Source organism: Thermobia domestica, chromosome 8, assembly GCF_964235325.1.
Source record: "Thermobia domestica chromosome 8, izTheDome1.hap1.1, whole genome shotgun sequence".
Lineage (NCBI taxonomy): Eukaryota > Metazoa > Arthropoda > Insecta > Zygentoma > Lepismatidae > Thermobia > Thermobia domestica.
Window position 1 is genome coordinate 189,779,848 of NC_137461.1, and position 25,395 is coordinate 189,805,242.

Below are 25,395 nucleotides of genomic sequence, written 5' to 3' on the forward strand. Positions count from 1 at the left end.
TGCAATTGCATAACAATAATAATAAACTATAAAAAAATCATAAAAGAAACATTCATAAAGTTATAAAAAGAACAAAAGTGGCTTTTGTAGGATAGTCTCTTTGAGTACTGAATGGGGAATTTAGGTCTGAATATAATACGAATAATATACGGGAGTGAAACGTGATAACTCTCAAATGTATGTTCATCAAGATTTTACGAACACTTACACTTTTACGAACATTTTTCGTTTTTTTGGTTTAAACCACCTTGGTTTAAACCAGCCAGCCTTGCTCCAAACACACGACCAAATTTCAGAATATTTGTTGGCAGTCTGTCTGATAATTGTTTAAGTAGTGTCTGATTTCTTAGACTATGAGAAAAACACTGAATAAAGGATCCATAAATGCATGCATGTAAGTACACATCAGTGACAGATCTTACCACATATTGAAGTGTAAGTTCAAGCTTATGATTCATGCTGTGAACAACAATTAAGTCATTGTTCAACAGCTGACGTAACCTTGTTGCAACTCCCTGGAACAACCCTGAATCTCTGCCGCAGCATTTGTTGCTAAGCCAACAGGGTGATTCTTCAGAATGTTTTCCGTTATCTCATTCTTAGATGAAGTCGTAATAAGCTTCCTAATACAGCTTCTCCTGTACTGTTGTCAAGTTCAACAATTTCAGAAAATAATAACAAGCAACACCTTCAAAGCTACACTAAAATAAATTATGCAAGATTTATTATGTACTGTGGTGCTCTCATCAGTTGATATACTAGACACTTCTTCTGACTCCACAATAAACTTAGCAAGATTTCTTTTTATCTCGGCAATAAATATCATGTTTTTGCACGCATGATCGGAATAAAACATGTTTGCTACGGAAATCCAATTTAATCTCTCGAGATCAACTAAAGAAGAACGCGTCAAGAAAGACAGATATTCTTTAGCCACCGTGCATCAGTACGCATGAGTACTTCTGTTGTTCTAACCTTTTCTTGATTTTGGAGTTGCCACAGATTAAACGGCGTGACAAACATCTTGGCATTTGAAGTTTCCTTTAAAATGCTGCTAGCAAATGAAAGGGCTGCGGTGTTGCCACATTTATTGTACATATTCATTTCAGTTTACGCATCGGCGCAGTCCATTCACTGCGTGTTTCACTTCCTAGTATTATTTGAATACGAGTTCTTAAAGAAATAAATTAAGGATTGTCAATGTTTTTGCTAAGTCGGTAATATCAGAATGTTATTCGGAAGATCGGGTTCAAAACCCCAGAAAGGCTACCGTGGCTGAAATTCTTCAATGACTTTTTCTTACGAAATTAATGACTAGACAAGGCTGGAATGGAACTTAGTAAAGCAGTTGCTGGATTATTTCTCATCTTTTTCTTGAGCCATAAACATAAGCCAGTTGACAAACTTTATACATTAATAGGAAAGTTATTCTTTATGTTCAGTGCTTTTAATGTGTATTCCTTATATTCATTTTAGTTGGAGAAAAGAAAATTAGTGTGCGACGTTATTCTGTTTCTTTCCAACACGCTTGTCATTTGAAGCCTTCTTTCTTTTGTTTATCGTATAAATCGCAGTCTGGGATTGCTTTGGGAGATCAGATTGGTCTAGCCAAAACAAATGCTCATATTACTCTAAATTGCTTCCCCACTCCTTTCGTCTTTGCTGCAGGTTCTTTGAGGCCCCTCTCTGTCCATTCGTTGTAGAAACGCATACTAATAGTCCACTTTGTTATATCAGTGAATGAGGAGAGTTTCACTTGATTCAACTTTTCGTTTTCATCGAACGTGTGTTCGCCTGGGTTTTTGTATTGTCAGTGCTTATTTCGTGTGTGGTAAAAGTTATTGTTAATATTTTTATCTTCAATATTTTATTATTTTAACATAACAATGTCACTTAGCAAACCAAGTACTAGCACAGACACTGATGCCAGTAAAAAACAGGTGTTACATAGCCAGACAGGAAACATAGTTTCCTCGGTTTATGCCAGCGTTTGAATAAAACCGGGTTTTTGAAAACCAACTCACCTGGGCCCGTATGCGTTTTTTCTGTATTTTTTTTCGAAATATTTCAGTGTCTTTGGGGTAAAGTATTAAAATGTGATTTATACCTAGGTATTTCAAGATTGTCATTGTCACAGCTTGTAACAATTTTCTATTCACTGCTGTTTTGAAAACAGCCGCCATTTTGAAATTTTACATTAGATCGGCGAGAATATCTATACAGCAAATTTAGAATGTCTCGTGCTTCTACCCTCAAAATTTCAACTTAACAATCCGAAACTTACACCCTGTAGCGTGAATACCCACCATTTTGAAATTTAGAGTGTCTCGTGCTTGTAATCCTGAAAATTTAAACGTTAAAGACCAAAAGTTGTACTCTGTAGTGTGTGTGTGTGTGTTACAGGCAAACTTGAACAGATGTAAGTCAAGTCATCCCAGGAGCCTCAGTGACATTTGCCAAATCTGAATACCAGATATATTTAAAACAAAGATATAATTCATGACTTATAAAATGAATGTTGCCAAATGTTGTATATGAAATTAATATTTTCCAGCGTAAAATAAATGGTTTTATTGTTGAAGTTCATTTCCGATTCTTTGTGCATTCAATTACGAGAATTTCCCTAGCACTTGTTGGAAGACGGTTCTCCCTCGAAAATTAATTTAAAACCATTAACAAAGATATAATTCATATTTTATAAAGTAAATGTTTCAAAAATGTCTTAAATGGAATTAAATATCTTCCAGCGTAAAATAAATAGTTTTATTGTTGAAGTATCCACTTCCGATGCTTTCTGCGTTCAATTGCGGAAATTTCCCGAACACTTCTTTCATGACAGGTTTTTCCCGAAAATGCAGCTTTCTTTACTGTACACCGAAACTTCCACTAGTACAGAAGTTTGAATTCAGCACTTGTTCATGTAAGCGTTACGTAGTCTTCGGAACTCCTAACATTAAGCTTAAAATTTGACAATTTTTACGCTATTGCTGGTGTTGATTGTACAAAGTAGCAACAAATGTCTGAACTAAACTGTTGTTGTTGGAAAACCAAATTTTACTTAAGAATACCTGTGTTACCACCAGCACATGATTTATTTTTTTTTAAAAAGTCAGTGATTTAAATCAAATTTATTTTTCTTTAAACTGAAAGAAAATGCAGTACTTTTGAGCATTCTGAAACTCTAATCCAATTTAAATGTAAAATTCGTATCTTAATCCGTACTGTGTAGCGGCAGTGATGCAAGTTAATAGGATAATCAGAAGGAATGTTCTTAATAGATTACTTGGTTTATGGGTAGTGATGAAAGTTAGTTTATGATTCAAGTAAGATACATACTGACCTATTAAGATCAAATTTCCGTACTTCTTGGAATGGCATATTATTGATCATTAAATAATGCGACGAATTACATGTATAATCACTAATCGTGTTTGTTTTTTTATTAGTAGATAGCTGTAAGACGATACTATATAAGGAATCTAAAATTAACATTTAGCCAACCTCGTCATTGCTGTTCTGTTTATTAGTTCGTAGCTCATATATTTGAAGATCAGGTAAGATGCAAATTTAAACTTTTTTTTTTTTTTTAAGATTAAAATTCCTGAGCCAAGAATTTTGACAATGTAGAATGCATCGTCAATGACAATGAATAATTTAGAATTCAATATTCACAATTTTCAGTTCAGAATTTTACATACCATGTTTGCTTATACCTAGGTGTATATATATATATATATATATCACATACTTTTTTTTTTTTTTTACCATAACTGCAAAATTATTAATAAGAACATTGAAAAATATATTTTTAAGAAATGGCATTTTTGATTAGAAACTACAAGCTATTCGTTTATGGCAGTGTCTACGTTCTGTGCCAAACTACTTTCTACTAACTACTAAACCATTTTACATAGTGTTGTATTATGTTGATCATACTCAGTGTAGATAACTTGAAATTATTTATCTACGTATAACATAAAACATATATATATATATATATATATATATATATATATATATATATATATATATATATATATATATATACACTATGTGATCAAAAGTATCCGGACACCTGGCTGAAAATGACTTACAAGTTCGTGGCGCTCCCCATCGGTACTGCTGGAATTCAATATGGTGTTTGCCCATCCTTAGCCTTGATGACAGCTTCCAGTTTCGCAGGCATACTTTCAATCAGGTGCTGGAAGGTTTCTTGGGGAATGGTAGCCCATTCTTCACGGAGTGCTGAACTGAGGAGAGGTATCGATGTAGGTCGGTGAGGCCTGGCACGAAGTCAGCGTTCTATAGGATTCAAGTCATGACTCTATGGAGGCCAGTCCATTACAGGGATGTTATGGTCGTGTAACCACTTCGCCACAGGCCGTGCAGTATGAACAGGTGCTCGATCGTGTTGAAAGATGCAATCGCCATCCCCGAATTGCTCTTCAATAGTGGGAAGCAAGAAGGTGCTTCAAACATCAATGTAGGCCTACGCTGTGAGTGCCACGCAAAACAACAAGGGGTGCAAGCCCCCTTCAAGAAAAACACGACCACACCATAACACCACCACCTCCGAATTTTACTGTTGGTACTACACAGGCTGACAGACTGGCATTCGCCAGTTCACTGGGCATTCGCCATACCCACACCTGCCATCGGATCACCACATTGTGTACCATGATTCTCACTCAACACAACGTTTTTCCATTGTTCATTCGTCTAATGTTTACGCTCCTTACACCACGCGAGACGTCATTTGGCATTTACCTGCGTGACGTGTGGCTTATAAGCAGCCGGTCGACCATGAAATCCAAGTTTTCTCACCTCACGCCTGTCATAGTACTTGGAGTGGATCCTGATGCAGTTTGGAATTCCTGTGTGATGGTCTGGATAGGTGTCTGCCTATTACACTTTACGACCCTCTTCAACTGTCGGCGGTCTCTGTCAGTCAACAGACGAGGTCGACCTGTACGCTTTTGTGCTGTACGTGTCCCTTCACTATCACATCAGGCACAGTGGACCTAGGGATGTTTTTTAGGAGTGTGGAAATCTCGCGTACAGACTTCTGACACAAGTGACACCAAATCACCTGACCACGTTCGAAATCCGTGAGTTCCGCGCAGCGCCCCATTCTGCTTTCTCACGATGTCTAATGATTACTGAGGTCGCTGATAATGAGTACCTGGCAGTAGGTGGCAGCACAATGCACCTAATATGAAAAACGTAGGTTTAAGGGGTGTCCGGATAATTTTGATTACATAGTATATATATAATGTTGATATACAAGTTTACCATGAATATATTTACAGTTTTTAAGCGAAAGATAGTGGTGTGTAACAAAATAAATTAAATATTTGCCTATACAATACATCTAGTGATATTCCTTCCTCTTCCATAGGTAAATGTAAGTGCGTACAAGAATTATGCACTGGGAATTAAGAATATTGCATTATATAAAACGACACTGATTAACATTATATAAAAAGATACTGATATTTATTACGATATAGTAAAATTAGAAGAGTGTAAAAAATTATTCATTTTATAAACAAAAATATAAAATAGGCTATATACACACTCTGCAGTGCAATGCAAATTTTTCTACACGAGCATATTTAAATTCTTTTCTGATTAAATTGTTAAAAAAAAAAAAAAAACTAACTTAGAGGCTTTATCAGTGCCTAAACGATTTCGTATTTTAAATTGTACAAAATCAAAAGAAGGAAAAATTCTTTCACTGTGTCTATCGATCACGAAATCAGGAAACGGTCACGAAAGTCAAGAAATTTAGCTTTTGGGTCACGATTTTTTGCACTTGTACAAATATAAGTACAGACTAAAAAATTTTGTTGTATAAAACGTCAAAATTCAGCACCAAAAATATCTATGGTTGGCCTTAGACGCTACCAAATCCCAAGCAAAGCACGCTTCTATCGCCTGCATGAAAATTCGGCCTAATTCGTTCTTGAGAATGTTACGAAATTTTATGGTTTGGTAAAGAAAAAGTCACGAAATTTCATTTTGAAATTTTAGTGGACACCCTGTTTCAACTACTGCAGATGAAACAGAAGCTGTAAACACCTGCATAATTGGCTTCATACTTCCATGTCAAGCATAACTGCTTTTGATTTCCAGCATTCAATGGCAGTTACACATTGTAGAACTTAGTCGGGGAAAATCACGCTAGAAAAAGGAGGAGACTTCGCTTGAAATTTAATTACCATGGGCAGTAGAGAAGTACCACCGTAAGCTTCTGCAAATTTCAATGCTAAACCGTTCCCTTCGGCAGTTAATTTGAATTTTCGCTGTTTCGGATCGAGAAGGTAGGCCAAGAAATAGGAAGGCGTTAATGCTTCCGTATACCTGTTTTCATATTTATTTTCTATTTCCTCGTCTTGTTGTGCGTCTTTTAACTCTTTATGAAGACACTTCCATATTCCTACAGCGTCAGATATTGTTGTTTCATTTCTTTAAATTCTGAACAATGGAACAGAGATCGACTTGAGAGTTTGGACCACGTGTCCTACATTTCTTTAAATATTTACATTTTTCGCTTTCTGTTGTATCGTTTTGTCTATTTTTGATCGATTCTTCACATACATTAAACAAAACTGGCCAATCTGTAATGTCATTCTCGTCACCCCCAGAATCTTCCACTAGTTCTTCTGCTTTGCACACTTCTAAATGTTTCTTGAGCTGAATAACAAGATCTTGCATTTTGCATGAAATCCTTTCTCAATTGCAGTTGGAATTCGAATTAAAAAAAAAAAAAAAAAACTATACGTTGTCTTTCTTTCGTTCAATCAGTCAGATTTGAACTCCCGAGATCAAGGTGACCACTCACTGTTACAAGTTAAGAGAACAGTGATGTACTGCTCCTGACTGTCACATATGAGAAACACCTTTCTGAAAACACACCATAAATATCGGGAAACCCCCAATTTTGCTTTTTAGTCTAACTAAAAGAAACTGGGAAATCACCGTAACTTATCAAAAACAAAATAACAAAAATTAACGTTTAAATTTTACTTTTAAAAAAAATCAAGTACTAGTGATTTAAATAAAAAAAATCAACAAAAATGATTTTTAAAAAATCGTGTTTTTTTTTTTAACCCTGGTTACCACAAGTAATACTAATAGTTTTACTGATGTATTTACATATTTACTAGTATCGGCACGTATGGCCTTAAACCCATTAAACATATTAGGGATAACGTCCCTCGGCGTTGCCGAGCACACTATTCATGGGAAATATTTCCTAAAATATAAAATTGCATATTTTACTTCAAATAGGCTATAAGCATAATCCATACATTAATTTGTTATATAATTATTTCAAGCTAAGGTAAATATTTTTTATTCATTCAGTGTATTCAGAACTTTATAAAAGTCTCATTTTGAATGTTGTTGTATACTTTAACATGAAAGCATCCAATTCGCCCAAGGAAAGTCCAAAAAATCTGATAAAAAACACTTTCAATGTGATCACCTTAGTTGTACCAATAATATCCGTTCTTGGTACAATATAGCAGACCTCTAAGCTTGGTACAATAAAAGCTTAGACGACCATTTGTCTATGTGCCAACTTGTGGAAATTGTGAAATATCTAGGATCAGTTTTCTCGATTTAAACTGGAAGGTCGTCTTAAGTTTGTGATCAGGGGTGTACAACTTCCATAGATAATGTACAGTCTGGATATTGCAATCTAGAGAAAGGAAATATAATATACAAGGTCTTCTAGAAGGAATGATAGAGCTTCGTGGGGCTTTCTTTGCAAGACTAATGGCTCTTGGATGATTGAATGATATAGCGTTTTGTTTGGCAACTCAAATACTTTACTCAGTGCAAAAACAAATGAAACTACCATATTCGACTATATTGTAACAGAAACATTTGTGTGTGTTCACATTCATAGCATGACACACGTCCAGACAATAATCAATGTCACATCAGATCCTGTCGAGCACTCCTGGCGTAACTGTGCCAATTGGCTCGTTGATTGTTGCTTTCAGATGGTTCATATTATCAATCTTCCAATAGTGAGTTCGGAGCTTGTGCTTTCACTCGTTCGAATACCGTACTGCGGCGTTACCTGCTTTCTGTGCAAACCATTCACGACAGTGCAAAGTGATTGAGTTGCCGAACAAAAAGATAAATCATTCAACTACCTAAGTGCTATCACTCGTGGACATCAGTCCCAGAAAATCCCGTCATCCTTTTCCGAAGACCCTGTAAATAAGAAGGAAACAACATTCGTGTATAAATATATTACCAAAGTAACCATGGATAGTGTCTTATATACAGTGATGTAATGCTAATTTTTTAGGTGGGTATACGCTCCACCTCTTGTCACACACACACAAACATATATATATATATATATATATATATATATATATATATATATATATATATATATATATAGAGAGAGAGAGAGAGAGAGAGAGAGAGAGAGAGAGAGGGAGCGAGGATGTTTCATAATTACCAGTGTTCGAAGTGAAAAAAAAAACAGAGGTTGTATGTTTTATTACGATTTTTACTCGACATACCGGCTATCTAAATGTTGAAATACAGTGAGGGTGTGTTACGTAAAATATTGCATTTCTACTCCCATAATGACTTAAAACCATTGAAGAGCTTCTCTTTAGTTACACGCAGTTTTTTTTTTTTTTTTTTTTTTTTTTTTTTTTCAGAAACAATGTTCCGGAAGGGCACACTTGGTATTCCGGGAGGGCAGTGCTAATATTATTCTATTTATTATTATATTATAGAAGTATTATTTTTGGTCTTCTTCGGGAGGGCACTCTCAGAGCTCCGGGGGGCAGTGTCCCCCAAAAAACAGGTCTGGAAGAAACACTGGTTACACGGGGGAACATGGAGAGACTTTGATCTTCTGCCATCAACTTTCTGAAAAAGATAATAAAAAATCCCCCTTATGTTTTATTATAATGAATTATACAGGAAAATGCTAAAGAACCGAGTTTTTATATTAACAATTTCTTGCGGGAAAACTCCTGGATCCCCACTCGACTGAGAGATATTCCAAACCCCAGAAGATCCACTGTTCACAGCAAACAATCCCTAGATCCGTCCATGCTCAAAACACGACATTTATATGCATTAAGGCAAGACACACACATACATAAGAAAGAAGCAATTCAGTATAGCATATCAAAATATAAACTAGATGAATTTTTTGAAGATACCTGTACCTCATTTTAAGAATAAAAGGTAGGAAAATGTAACAAAAATGTCAGTGTTGTCAAATTAGAAATTATTTCTACATAACAGATATTTTTTTACGTGCAAAGCTTTTCGTCAATTACTGTGTATAAAAATGAATTTATTGACGGTATTTAGCATCTACTTTCCACTGACGGTATGTCTTGAACACTGAAAAACCAGAGGCGGTTTGGCATACCATCGCATACCGTCTCACTTCTTCCACTGAATTGCAATTACAGCGCTTGGAGGTTGAATGTAGGCAGAAAAACATGCAAAAACAAGTTTATTACACCGAAGTCAAAAGTGGCTTCTTTTCCGAGTTATAAGCGCGCGAAAGTGCTGAAAATTGAACTTTGAACATCAATAGCACAAAGACTAATAGTGTTAGGGAAAGCAGTACGGTGAATTTCAGAGCAAACCTTACCTGTATTTTTGAAAAATACCACATTCAAAATGTTCAGGAAATTACGCGAGATTTCATTAAACCTTGGCCCATTCAATCCACATCTGTGAGATCTTCACTTACTCTGTGAAATTCTGTATCTACTGGGGCCAATAATAATAATAAATAAGTCAAGAAGGTGTAAAAAACCTTTGCAGATCAGCTATCCTAAGAGAGGTTTTTCTTCATTGTTGGAATGTCAGAATGGTACCTAACATGTAGGCCCCAAGTAGTCTTCTTTCCAATGCCTTTAACATCTCCATCAAGCCAAAGATCCCATAACAACCTTTACAATTTTAGTAAGTCTCCTCGATCTATCAGCCAGGTGAAGGTATTGACATCGGACGTATCAAATGCAGTCATTCCCTTTATCTACAAGGATTGTCGAGAAGAAACTGGAGTCAAGTCAAATTAAGTGAAGTCTGTCTTCCCCCATACGGGGCAGGGACGTCCAGCCTTTAAACGGCTAGTTTGTCCAATGTGTATATTTTGTGCCAATGTATTTGTTATGGACAAAATGCTCTGAAAGTTAAGATATATTATATTTTGTATTGGTAGGATTTTGTACGGGTAGCAGGTTTAATAATCTTAGATAGTTCTGAATCATATTCCAGGATGAAGGTATGTGTCCTGTTGTCAGGGTTGCATTGTAGAGTTCTGTGAGTTTCTGGGTAAAATTTTCAAGTGATTTCTTTGTGTACGGTAGTGATCTTGTCTGGGTCTGGGGCATAGTATCTTTTCCTTTTACGTACCTCAGTTAGTTCTCTGTGAGTTATCTCATTGATCAGTATGTCATGGTCCCTGGGTGCATATCTCCTTTATCAGCTTCAATCACGTTGAGGTGGTGTATTATGTTTTTTTATTATTTTTTTTTTTTCGGTATGATTTGCAATTGTTCGTTGTGGTCCAGTACAATTTACACCTTCCGCATATTTGTTACTCATTATGTCTTCAAAAAGTTGCATTTATAATAGTCATTCGTGTTCCATTGCGCATGCTGATGGAAGAAATCCATCAAGAAATCTTAGTTTGTCCTTATTTTGGAAAATGATTTCAACACCATTCTTACGAGTTAAATTATAGATGTTAACCGTTACACTACGTATTCTGGAGTTGATTTTCCTTTTCAGGACCAATGACCTAGTTTTTTGTGGACATATATTAAATATAGCGATTGAGTAGAGTTTTTGTTCTTGTTTGTGAGAGTCTTTGCTGCTTTCTTCAAATTGGTTTTCGTCTGGTTCCGTTATCCTAGGTTTAGAAGTGTGTTTTGTTTCTTTAGGTTGTGTGTGTGGTTTCTGTGAGTTGTGGCCCCCTCGGTGACCTGTCTGAATGAATTTTCTATTTCTATCGTCGTTCCTTTCTTCCGAGTGTTCCGTGTCTGTTGCTCTGCTTTGTCCTTGACGTCTCCCAGATTCTTTCTGTGTTGGATTCCGGTATTCATCTTGTTTTCTTTCCTTTTGTTGGTTCTTGCTTAGGTCAAGAATTCCGGCTGTGAGTGTTTGCATTGTATCTCTATTTTGGCCTTTTTCCTCATGTTGGTGCATGTCTGTTTCCAGTATTCTTCGTTTGGGAATCGTGATTGGGATTTCTATGAAGGAACATCTATTCTTGTTGTTTGAGTCACCATCATCCCTATATATTGTGTGTGTTGGAGATTTTGTTGCTTCAGCATAGCTGTTGATGGAGTTTGGAGAATCTGAGTTAGGATAAAATGAAGCCTTCGGTGGTATCTCTTCATCAGAAGAAAGTACTCTATCAGGTGTGGTTAGTGTCCTCTCAGGCGATAACTGTAGCGGTCTCCGTTGTTTTCTCTTGTTTTAGGGAGGATCTCTTGATGTGGTTCCTCTTTGCTTGTCTGGCGTCTGAGACTTCTGCTTGTAGTACTTCGTGTAGTCTTTGTTTCTTGATGAATGCTTCTTGATGACTTTTCTTCTAGTGTTAGGGAGAAGGTTGTAGTGTGTGTGATTTGTATGTGTAAGCAACTCTTTGGTATAACACCGCTAGGTATCCAGAACTGTAATGTTGGATGAGTGTGAGTCTGTTCTTGTGTGCAATACAAATGAATCGTCCTGTTGGGATAAGTTTATCCTACTTGGACTCAGACTGTCTGCACTGTCTGTAAATACATGAGTGCCTACTCTGGTGATCGGTCACTCAAGAGGGACGTGCAAATAGTTTGAACTCCTCCTTTCGGTTTGTCAAACGTCAAGCCTGTCGGGGTGGGAGAAATACGTTAGGTCTTGGTTCTAAAAAGAGTCTTATAAGAACAGAACGATCCTTTTTCTGTCTAAGTCAGATCTTAATAAAGACCGGCAAAGCCGTAGTCTTAGTCATATAATCTAACCAAATGTAGGCGATTAACACTGGTCATTGGTTGTGAAAAGAACCGGATAAGTACTGTTCTTAGAAAAACAGAACGATCCTTTGTACGAGTCTAAATCTGGTCTTAATAAAGAGGGCAAAGCCTATAGTCTTAGTCATATGACTTAACCGATAGTTGGAAATTAACATTGCTTATTAGTAGCCTAATAGGACGTTGGTAGTCGACACTGTACTTAGCGCGAACTATCCGTCCTCTGCCTGCTCCAAAAACTCATTTTAGTACTGTGCACTGTTATTCAAGTTTCGCGCGGACTGTGCTTGCCTCTCCTTATTAGTGGAGAGTTGCATGTGGGTACGTATATATGGTGACTATTTAGGGGCGGAGTTATGAATGGGGGCATGTGATTAGCTGAGAGAAATGATGGCTTCTGCTTGGCTGAGGGATGCTCGCTCCTGATTGGCTATTGTTGTGCCCACGAAAATGGCTTTGTTGAATGTCTTTTTTGTTCCTGAAAATGGCCGACCAGATAGGGTTGAGACCCATTGTCTCTATTGAGAATGATCCTTTGACGTCAGATAGCTATGGCTTTCTTCATTTTTCTGCCCCAAGAATTGCTGCACTCGACTACTATGGTGGTATTTGTAAAATCAATTCTGTGTTCTTTGCATCGTTGTTCTATTGTATGTCCAGTTTGTCCTAAGTATAATCTACATTCTCATGGTATACAATACACATCAGAAGTGCGCAAGTGAAGGACATCCTTCACTGATTTCAGTAATGATCTAATGTTAGCTGGAGGTTTATGAATAACTCTTATACTAAGTCTGACAAGGGAAGTATTCTTCTGCCTTTGCCAGAGATGAGGCCAATGAAAGGCAATACGGTAGCAGAGAAATAATCTTCACTCTTAACATTTAAAATCACTTTGTGTTGGTAACTAACGGCCCTTTTTATGAAAACGTTGATATCTATAAAACTGTAGCCATTCTCCTATAGCGTCGAACGAAGATGGTTGAATTCCTCTTGTAAACTTTCCTTGTTATTTATTGAGACTGCTCTGTAGATCAAAGTGTTTAGCAGTGTAAAACGTTGTGACTTCTGAAATGAAATGAAATCTTTGAGTTTTACGTCCCACGGTTATGCCTGTTAGGCTAAAGGAGACGGTGATGATGAGTAATGAATGAAATGGTGGAATGAAGAAAGTGGGAGGAAACGGGAGAACCCCGAGAAAACCCACGCACACGGTGTTTGTCCACCACAAAGTTCACTTGGCGGGGGCTGGGATCGAACCCGGGACCCCAAGCACCAGTTGTGACTTCTGATGGAAGCTGGTTGCTTTGAGATAAAAATCCGTATGTGTCGGCTTCGTATGTACGTTATATGAAACAAATAAATAAATAAATATTCTTACGTCTTTCCCTGAAGTAGTGGCTGACAAATTAACATGTTCTTTGGATTTTTTTTTCACTAGTTCTCGATGTCTTTGCTTTTGTATTTTCTTCAACGAAATTTACAAAGGTATTGCCTTTTTTCCTTTTTAACCAGTTTTCTAGCACCTTCTTGGACATCTTGCAAATTGCAAAGCAGCTCTTAATTCGTCAACTCACAAAGACAATTTAAACACTACTAAACGAATATTTTCGAAGTGAAGGTTGAATTGAAATGATTAGAGATCGCTGTGACATGCTCATACGCTACAAGTCTTTACTGACTTTTGTTTTCTATCCCCTCCTCTTTACAAATTTTCCTCAAATATTTGTATTTAAATGAAAACGAAACAAGAAAGAAAATGTTTAATTTTGCTCAGTAGGTTGCGGGAAAACTACTACTACAGTATTAGCTGCTGAGTATTCATAGAAACAAGTTACCACTTCCTTTGATGTCAATTGTGACAACAAATGAACAGTGCTAATCCAAGTTTCGTTGATGTAGTTGTTGGTATTGGTAACGACAGTGAGTGCTTCAAACTAGACCAACGATAGGTCACATGTTTTGTTATTTTTGTGGAGGTCAATGATTTCTTGGTGCAAATGTATTCCTTTACTTCTTAACCCTTGAACTAAAGTAAGTCCACATTTTTTCTTAACCTCCTTCTTCGATTAGAAAGGAACTGGTTCTATTCCATTGCCTTGCTAAAATTGCATCCCATTGGCAGACTTTGAATGTGGATCAAAGAGGGCATGAAAACTGTGGTCATTCTTATGTCAAAACAGAAAATTTCAATCTCACCACATGAATAGGCCCTACTCCTTACCCTCAACCCTATCTCCCGCTGGTCTTTAGAAATAAAGGAGTTTCCAAGAAAAAAACATTTGGAAACAGCTTGGGTTTATATAATAATACCAACGGTCAAATTTCTGAAGGGAGGGACAGCACATCTGACATTTTGAGGAAAACCACTCCAGGTTCAGAATGCTTTTTTTCAGTATAGAAGGGATTCTTGGAAAACTCGATTCCCACACTCCGAAAACGCAAACATTTTAAAAGAAATTAGATCTCATTCGCGGCAACAGCCTGACGACTAGCTGTTCAGTGAGATTTTTTGTTTTGAAATACAGTACATGAAAAGCAGTTGTTGTTTGTTCCAATGAAGTGAATATACCACGGATCGAATGCAGCGTATACCCACGTACTTCCTTAATTTTAGGTGGCTATACGATAGTTTCCAAAAATTAGAGGTGGGTATACGCCGTATACCCGCGTATACCCTCCATTACATCCCTGCTTATATATATATATAACAGTTAAGTATTCTTATTGAAAAACTTAATTATCAATCAAAATTCCAATTTGCTATAAAACGTTATTATCAGGCTCGTAACAAATCCCTTAAATGTAACGATTGAACAATTAATTTTTAATTTAATCAATCAAAGTTTGAAGGAGTTAATTTTTAACGATGATCGTCAGAAAATTCATAGCGATTCAAACATTAATCGTTATTTTTTCTCAGTGGATATTGTGCAAGAACTATATTGTAGCTCATTTTAAAAAGTTCACGTGTGGTTCCATTACAAAAGTGGATTAATGCAGGCTCTTTTCTCAAAGTGGCTCCAACTTGCCTTGAACTCTGGGTCATGAACTTACGGACTTTGACATGATATACAATTATCATTAATACTGTATCTTAATGAATAATTTAAAAATTGTGTTCATCGAAGAATTAACAGCATAACAGGTAATCAAAAATTATATGAAATCAGTACATATTTCTCATTACATAATGAAAATTGTATATTTTAATGTAATCAATTAATTTTGAAGTTAATTTTAAGTTACTTTTTTTCCCTGACATTAGCTTTCAATTTAATCTGCTTTTTCTTTACCTTTATTAACTTTTATTTTAACCTGTTAAATTTTTCATCGATATTGCTAAATATGATTAATATGGATTTTCATATAAAGAGAAATAACTCAATTTATGTATTTATTTACTTTTTCAGAGGTCTAGAGTGAATACGGGGATGAAGTAGAGATTCAAGTCAAGACAGAAATAATTGAACCAAGGGATTCAGGAAGAGAAGAGAAGGAAAACGCATAATATTTTTAGATAATTGATTTTTTTTTTAAAGATAACTTTTATACATTTTCTTAAGATTCGGAATGAATTCGTGTGTATCATATGTTATAATGAACTTAGTAGTTCTAAAGCTTAAGAAAGCATTTAGTAGTTCTAAAGCTTAAGAAAGCATTAGAGTTAACGGGATGATCTACCTTTTCTCGGCACAAAAATTTTTATATTGGACCTTATGGGGAGAACATGGCTACCGAATTTCCTCAGTTTCTAAGGAACTAGGTATCTCTAATGGGAAAGAAAAATTTTGCAGCATTCTACAGAAGTTTATTAACGGGTTGAAATACTTAAATTGTATATTTGTTTGCTAGTTTAGCAGAAATAAATTATTAAAAAATAAATAAATTAGTTTCTTTTTATACAAATTATAATATGTCTAACTTTGGAACCAATTATGGTAGAAAGATCAACTTTTTTTTGTTTTATTCCTTGAGAAGAAACGACTCTAATAGATTTAATCACAACCATACCTGATACGCCAATTAAAAAATAGTATTTTAATATAAGTATTAAAGCCCACCTGTCAAAGTTTGACGAGGGTAAGTCACGCCCCACTCTAAGCTTGGCCGCGGAAAGGGCGGGGGTTGGTGAAATGGAGGGGGAAGGGGCTGGATGTCTGAATGAAACAGGTTCTCGACCAGTTTCTGAGATTATCTGTCAGCTGCCAAATACTGTTATAGCTTTATAAAGTTTGTCTCCCTCAATGGTTCCAATGGATATAAGAGACTGTACGATGTGGTGTGAAGTATCCTCTTTTCCCCGTTACCTCTGGAAGTTCATCAAGATGCATTCTAGAGTGCGCGGGAAGAACAGTATATATCAGAAAACGCTGTTAGTTTGGGATTTTTTTTCCCTTCCGGACAAATATTATAGCATACAGTAGTGGCGAAGGGAAGGGGGGCAGAGGGGTGCCCCCGCAGGATTCCGACAATGTAAAGTCCTGGCCCCCATATATAGGTGTCCGTAAAAAAATGTCCCCTAAGTTCTTTTTAAAATAATGTCTTGGGAATATATTTCAAGTTTGAGGTCTCTCTCTCTCTCTCTCTCTCTCTCTCTCTATATATATATATATATATATATATATATAAAGAGAGAGATCGTGAACCAAGGCACTTAGAAAGATAATTTTGGTGTCAAACTATAGGTTTCTGAGGCCGATGAATTTAAATATGGCATTGTTTATTGCCACTTAGAAACCTTACAACCTGGCAACACTGTTGTCTAACAATTAACTGTACAAAGTTTCAAATGCGTATATGCACGCATTACTCTAGGATGTAGCGTACTTCCTTAGGAGTAAACGAAATCTACTTTTTCTGGTAGCTTTCATCACAAGACATATTTTACATGGTAACATGGGAAAACATTTGTCTAAATCCAATATGGCAGCCAATATGATGGCTAATTACTAGGCAACCAAGTAATGGACTTATTCAAATGCCTGTCGGTCCTAATTGGCCTAGAGCCTAGAGAATGGGAGAAAGAGGCAGGATAGGTCTCATTGAAGAAGCGTCTCCTGAGGGGGCGAGGGAAATTTAAAATACTCCATTTTTTAATGAAAAACACGGTTTTGCCTCCTTGTCTGCAGACAACACTGCACACCAAATGCTCTATAAGACGTTCTCTAAATAGCCCTGTTAGATCCAATCTGTATTGTGTGTAAACCGTGCATTTTCACGGGGGAACAGCGGAGCAAAAGCCCTGTTTTTTTGTGATATTTCTGATTTCTCGTGCTTACTTCGCTAAGACTAAGCACTGTAAGCCAATCTCCAATTATCCTATAGCAGTGTTAATTTCAGACCATTTCCTCCGGAGGCACCACGCACAGGGGGGAAAGCGACTAAAAATTGCGTGCTCCACAGAAATTTCTGCGAAGATCTCAAGCACCCGAGGGTGAATTTCGTAGCTCTTTGGAGAATTTCCCCAGACAACCATGCAGACGACACACACCAATTGTCTTATACAAAAATGTTGCCATGATAGCTCCTATAAGACCCATTTGGAACGGTGCCCATACTGTGCATTGTTATATGGGAACAAGGGAGCAAATCCCTGTTTTCTTTGACTTTTTCGTTTTCTGCGCTTACCCCGCTAAGACTACGCACTGTCAGTTAGTCTCGATTTATCCTAAAGAGTTGAAAATCAGATGTTTGATAAATGTTAACATGGGGCCTTCAGTGTACAAGGGATTCAATTTATTTACTTCTTATTTGTTTGTGAACGAGAAGGACACTAGGAAGGGGTCGGGCCTCCAATTTCGAGGTCACATCGGCCCTTTAGGGAAAGCTAGATTTGAAAAGGAAATGGTCGTGGTCCTGACCGTTTTAGAGAAGGTACCATCCCGGCATTCGCCTGGTGAAACTGAGGAAAACCTCAGCCAGGATGATCAGCATAAGCGGGATTTGAACCCACACTCAACCTACTCAGTGCCGCGTAGCAGGCGGCCGCTTTTCCCTTACATCACCGGTTGGGTTAACCACCGGCAGAGAGTTTGCACTATCTTCGTATTAAAAAGGGACATATTTCAATGCTTTTTCATGACGTATCAAAAAAATAAAAATGTGGGATTTGAATTCCTTGTGCACTCACGCCCCCATATATCAAATATGATGTTTTTCTTGTGAACGAGCAAACTGCCTTGATTTCAATGAAAAGAAACCAACTTGGTACACAAACTGATTTGTACAATGATCTTGGATGAGTTCGTTAACCTGAATGACCAAATTGAAAATTTGAAAAGACGCCGTTTGAACCTCTCAAAAATTCTTAATTCCTACAACTGAATCGTTTCATGCTAAAAGAGTGTTAGTCCATAATCAATGTTTATTTTAGTTTATCAAGCCTGGGAGGCATGCAACTATAGTGGTCTTTATGTAAGTTGAATGGCATAACTTTTAGCTACCCTATGGCCACATACCATAAGTAATACATTTAGAGTAGAGGGCGGAGGGCATTTGAACAATAAATTTCCCGAAATTCTTATTTTCTCCTTCACACTCAGTAAATTTTCTTATACAAGTGCATCAATGTGCTGAATATGATATACCAATGTGACCAGAGAATGGAGAACTTTTTTAAATTTTCGATGAGACGTAAGCCCATAAGGGATACCGTTCAACTATACTCCCTTGGGAGGTAGATTTAAACAAGGGCAGGGAAGGTTTGAACAAACAATAATATGAGCCAAAGGATAATTATGGTGGTCCGCTTCAGAGGGCTACTTTTTACGGTAGAGAACTAATTGCTAATATATATCACTCAATGTGGTTGAAAACAATATGCTATCAAGTCTGAATTATTAGAATTCGATTTTTAGTTTGGTTTGCCCGGAAACTGCCTGAAGTTAATGTTCTGGACTCGGTCTGAAGGACCTTCAAATCTCAATAAATAGACCAAATAGCATTCCGTTCGCTAATTTTGATTCAGTTCATCTTATAGACACCGATTTAACCAATTTAAACCTTGCTTAAAATGTGTCCCGCACTCTTCATTCAAAACTGTCCCAATACGTATGACACACACACACCAAAAAAGTAAGAAATGAAACCAAATTTGGTTCAAAATTGCCTTACTTCAATGTGAACGCCAGCATGATCCAGAAAAAAGTACAAACGACAGCCGTTTCAATTTTTCAAGGAAAGCTGTCTCTTGTTGCCCTGTGCCAAAAGGTTTTTTTTTTTTTTTTTTTTTTTTTTATCTCTTTGATTTACTAATGTACTCTCGAAAATATTCATCCTTTCTTTATATACAACATATTTTCTGAGGCAGAACTGGAAATATTTCCTGAGATGACATAAAAACAAATAGTAATGAAAAATATTTTCTTTGAAATGTCAAACGAAGTGATACAGGGGAGCGAGGTGGGGGGAGTCTCAATTGAAGTCTCATCAGATCACACAAGAACTAACTCGTTAAATTTCATTACAAAAGATTCTTTTGCAAGTCAAAATAATTTTGCACAATGTACATAAACTTTTTAGTTGTCGTTAGAAATAAACAAAATAATAATGTCCTAAATAACTTCATTTCTCCACTACAGCTGTAAAAAATGTTCAGAACTTTGATACTTTTGAGACATCTTTTTGGAATATTATCCTGTTGCTGTTCTTGAGATAATAATAATAATACTTTTGCCTCCTGAAAACAACCAGATGGTAAAGTTATGGTCGATACATTTTTGGAATTCGAAGGCATTTTAGGATGCTTGTCTTATCATCTGGCTATCAGAAATAATTGATCACCATTTTCTCTACATATCTATAATTTTCTTACAGGGTAGAAACACCTCCTCGGAAGAGAGAGAGAGAAAGTGGCCGAACTTGGGCTATTGAACGTGAGGACAGGATGTTTACATTCGCATTGACACCTGCTGTGAAAACGGCTTCATATCTCTCGGTACGAAAACAAAAGAAAAGGGTGGGCGCGGATGCCTTACCCTCGTCAAACTTCTTGACAGGTGGACTTTAATACTTATATTAAAATACTATTTTTTAATTGGCGTAACAGATATGGTTGTGATTAAATCTATTAGAGCCGTTTCTTCTCAAGGAATAAAACAAAAAAAAGTTGATCTTTCTACCATAATTGGTTCCAAAGTTAGACATATTATAATTTGTATAAAAATAAACTAATTTATTTATTTTTTAATAATTTATTTCTGCTAAACTAGCAGACAAATATACAATTTAAGTATTTCAACCCGTTAATAAACTTCTGTAGAATGCTGCAAAATTTTTCTTTCCCATTAGAGATACCTAGTTCCTTAGAAACTGAGGAAATTCGGTAGCCATGTTCTCCCCATAAGGTCCAATATAAAAATTTTTGTGCCGAGAAAAGGTAGATCATCCCGTTAAGCTTATTACGACTATTTTCTGCCATTGATCGCATGTAATTAAATTTTACAAATATTAAACTGTATCCGCCTTATGCAGAGTCGTTTTGATGGATGAATAGCGTCATACTAAAGGTCTGACTACTGCAGGAAGCATATGTTAGTCGAACTCTTTAGTATGGCACTAATCACGCTTCAAAACGGCTCTGCATAAGGCCCTATAAGTCTAATCCAGATTTTACCACTGCTAAACTGGAGTTGTTTTTGAGTTTTTCGGCATAATTTATACCCTATGAACAGCTGAGGATACCCAAATGAAAAGATCGTGCACCAGTTACAGTCTGAGAAGAGCATTTCATAACCTCCAGATGAATAGTGTTAAGTGATTTAATCATTTACTGTTTGAATAGAATCTGACTAAATTGAAGTATTGCATGACCACCGTTTTCTTTACGTGATTCAAGCTAAAGTCGAAATGGCAGATTTCAATTGAGGCAGAAGATGGCGTAGATATGAGTAAACTACTCCCGTATTTCTTTAGTTTTATGTAAAATTAAAAATCATATGACCCTTCAGTGAAGCAATAAGTTCCGTCAACTTTTTAGCCTTTTCAATTAATTCGGTAGTGTCGTCAGCCACTGTATCTTTGTCATACATTTCTTATGTATTTTTTGAGATTGACCAGATGAGAGGTTCGGTGTGATAAACTTATTTAGACACGTTCTATACTAATTTTCTTGGTTTCAAAATCATACTGTGGTCTGGCGGTTATATATATATATATATATATATATATATATATATATATATATATATATATAAACCGTCTTGATAGAAAAATAATGTTAACTACAAAGTAGTTGTAATAATTACTGTTATTAAACTGTGACACAGGTTAGTAATAGTAAGTGTTTGTTTTAGCCGGATTTTAAGTTATGTACTTCCAATGCTAGAACAAGCAGTATTGATAATTGTATCACGCATTTTAGTATATAGGATTGTAACATGTATATACAAATCAAATATATATCTTAAGTTATTCCCAAGATACAACAAGGAAGTCGAAGAACACAAAAATTTCAGTCGGGAAATTTTAAGATCTGAATGCACGCTTCATATATGACATGGATTTGTAATAATATAGTGTAATAATTGAAATTTTATTACAGTCAATCAATACACAGAAAAGCTCTTACGTGTGGCACTTCTGTTCCTGTTTGTTTTTTAAAATACATATTTCCTAAAATTCGAATGTAATGCAGGCTTTTTAAATTTCTAAATACTAGTCAGATATGAATAAATGATTTTTATGTTACTAGCAGCGTTCACCCCGCTTCGCTGCGGTCACCCCGGAACGCAATAAACTTTGTTACTTAGATAATTTTTACTTTTTCGCTTTCAAGTGATATGATAAAAACCATAGAAGATTGCAGTAAATGTTAACATTATATCGCCTGTCATTTATGTTAACCCGCCCCGCTTCGCTGCGGTCACCCCGGAACGCAATAAACTTTGTTACTTAGATAATTTTTACTTTTTCGCTTTCAAATTGCAGTAAATGTTAAAATTATAGCGCCTGTCATTTATGTTAACCCGCCGAGTCACATGGTCATGCGGGTTGCATATAAATACGTTTATTTTTACCTATGATGAACTAATAACAAAGGATTTGTACGTATGGACACTTGAATGGTCAATTATCTCAAGACACTGGTAATTAAAAATTAAAGTGATATGATAAAAACCATCTAGGGTCCAAATCATAATAACCCCCCAAAAATGAAAGAAATTGGTTCAGCCGTATTAGCGTGATGAGTTCACAAAGGATTTGTGCGTTCTCTTTTATATATATAGATTACAGGAAAATTAGTTTTTCTTCTCCTTAAGCAGTCAAGCATCTAAAATAAAGGCAAATCTGCTTGATAAAATGAAGATATTCACCTCTAATTGTAAATAATAAATATTAGGTAGGAAACTAAAGCTGAAAATAATATATGGCTCAAATTTTAAATTTATGTAAATCGCCTCTTTTAGTCTTGATCATACTTAGAAGTATTGAAAGAATTGATAGGATGACTCCAAAATACTATGACTTATCTCTAATCCATTATCCCAAAGCAAGCTAAAACATGATATAGCCATGAGTTCAGTTAACTGTTAGGGGAACGCTTATGAGCTGCAACACAGTTCAGTGTATCGCATGTAATTTTTTTAAATAATGTAATCTAGTATGTAGTGTGTAAAATAAATATGATTAGTTAAGTTTTTAAACGAATGTAGTTTTAATTATGCTTTGTCTATACCATCAAAGTTAAACTTGCTTTGACGTGTACGTAATTGAATTGTTCACAATTTTGAGAATTTACAGTGAGTGATTAAAGTTTGGAAGTGTAATATTTAAAATAGTGGTGTCATTATATCTCTATATCGTCGCATGATAAGCAGAGGAACGTAACTCCAAAAAATGCGGTTTTCGTTTTCTTCATGTTTGGACATAAGTTTGAAAGCGCGTTCACCTCTGGTGCTAGGGGTCCCAGGTTCGATCCCAGCCCCCACCAAGTGAACTTTGTGGTGGACAAACACCGTGTGCGTGGGTTTTCTCGGGGTTCTCCCACTTTCTTCATTCCACCATTTCATTCTTTACTCATCATCACCGTCTCCTTTAGCCTAACCGGCATAATCGTGGGACTTAAAACTCAAAGATTTCATTTCATTTTCATAAGTTTGAAAGCCTATGTCTGAAGTTACGTAAATGGAACTCGGTGAAAATGGTAGTTGGTGTACTTGGTGTAAACAGAACGTAACGCCATCTGTTCTCCTTGTCGATCATCTGTAGTAATGTAGCTCAATTACCATCTTATTAAAGACACATCTTTCTAAGAAAATAATATTTTTGTCCTCTCGCCTGTAAACCTACGAAAATGGAGTTACGTTCCTCTGGTTCTTACGCGACGATATGCAGTAGCCTCTGTTTAAACTACACTAAAATGAAACAAACTAAATAAATACTAAGAAATGTTATAGTTAAAACACACAACTGAATTGTATAAATTTAGGCTATTAGAAAATTATAGAACCTTGTCTTCTGAGAGACATTTTCTTATGTTGATTAAATCTACATACACATTTTGTTACTTAAAAATGCAAAAAGTGCAAATCGTATGTAGGAAAATTTCCAAAACAAGAAAGCCATCATGCTTTTCATATTCAGAGTTCATGACAAGCTGGGAGACTCACAGGTATCTCACAATAAGTCAGAGTGATTGTACTCTAACAGTGACTTTAATCTCACTATTTATATAACAAAAAATACTATTTCCTTCCATTATTTTTCTTTATCTGCATTTTATTTCCAATATCTTTGCCAAACAGGCAGGGAAAAGTAGCTATACCGCAGTATATAGGGGATAAGAAATGTATGTACCAAGTTTTGTATTGATAGACAGAATAGGTATGAGGGGAAAGCATGTATTGGTAAATAAGCTTTTCACTCATATCTATTCCGTCTATCAATACAAAAGTTGGTACACATATTTCCTATCCCCTATAGTATTTATCGAAATACATTTGGATTGTGTGCTTTTACTTTTCATTCACTCCAGAGGGGTCCAAAGTTGATGGGAGGGATTTCTGGAGGGAATTTTCCCGGCATTCTCCCAATTTTTCCCGTTCAAGTACGTTATGGGCCCCGATATATAGCACCTCTGGAAATCTTGTTTCATGCTGAAGAGAATGAGCTATAAACCATGAGTTTCTAATTAACAATGTTGATGCAATCGCTATTTCACTGCGAGTCTTCGATTTTCTTTATACTAACACGGTTAATGGTCCCAGGGACTTACTCCGTTGTCAATGGCACCTAATTTTTTGTGCATGAACATATCTTTGTTATGTTTATTGAATGAACCAGGTTTGATTTGGATGTCCGGTTGACAGGTTCATGTTCTTTCCTTGTGAGATGGACAGGCTTTAGACAGTTTGAGAAAGAGCATGCGTCAGGAAAGCGATGTAGGAAGCCTTTAAGCAAATATGATCACTGCTTGAAAATACAGTCGATTTTGATGAAATTAAGGAACGTTTGACTATTAGATAGATAGTAAATGTACTACTCACATCTCATGAAGTAGAAGTATTAAAATCTACCATATAACTACTGAGAAAGCCAATAAAAAATCTGAATTCCTATCCGATATTATCAATACGTTGAAGCTTCAAATTGACACGCTTCAATCAAGTGTTTCTTTGCTGATAACACTAGAAAATCTAACCGTAATACATAATGTCTTAATAGGGTGCAAAACGAAATAAAGCAAGCAATTTAAGAAAAGTTTAGTTTTTATTCCAAGGAGTGAATGAAATCGTATTTATACTTCAAACTGAGCTAAAAAGTCTAGAAGATCGTGCAAAAACTCATGGGGAACTAAGAAAATATTGAGAAGCATCTTAACAAGCTTGATACTAATTACACTACCATCAATAAAAAGCTAACGACTCTACCTACTAAGTATGCGGACAAATAAATTTAGGAATCTACAAACAAAACTGACCGATACCAAGCGTCAGAACTATGAAATATAAAGAACTTTATCACTGTGACTGATCTCAGCGACGTGAAGTTAAACTGGATACTGATTATAATGGAAAATTTTCTGCATTGGAAACTAAGTTCAACAAAACTTACTCTAGTCTGTATAATAAAATAAATTAATTTATGAGATTCTTACACAGCTCGTAAATAAGCTATTTTCAATACCATACCGAGAACGAGATACTGAAGCCTTATGTGGCAGTGGAAAGGGATATTTCTTTGACGTAAGTACCCCCCCCCCCCTCTTTTTCAATACAGTTCGAGGGCAAGGTAAGTTACATACTTTATGTCGCTGAGAGAGAAAATATACAAACAAGAAGTTCCCTACTTTTGAAAACTACAACACAAACCAACAGTTAAAATACAGCATATCACTTAGTATGCACGAAGGCTGTGGGACTATTGATTC

At 36.0% G+C, this 25,395-nt stretch overlaps 1 protein-coding gene across 1 annotated transcript in view; it reads left to right on the top strand.

Annotated features, from left to right (window-relative positions):
* The window catches only part of Sld5 (DNA replication complex GINS protein Sld5), a 76,650-nt gene extending 53,981 nt beyond the window's left edge, over window positions 1-22,669 (top strand). Inside the window, exon 2 of the mRNA XM_081769332.1 lies at window positions 15,437-22,669. The gene's annotated coding sequence lies outside the window, so the exon portion shown is untranslated. The remainder of the gene's footprint in view (window positions 1-15,436) is intronic.
* The last annotated feature ends 2,726 nt before the right edge of the window (window positions 22,670-25,395 follow it).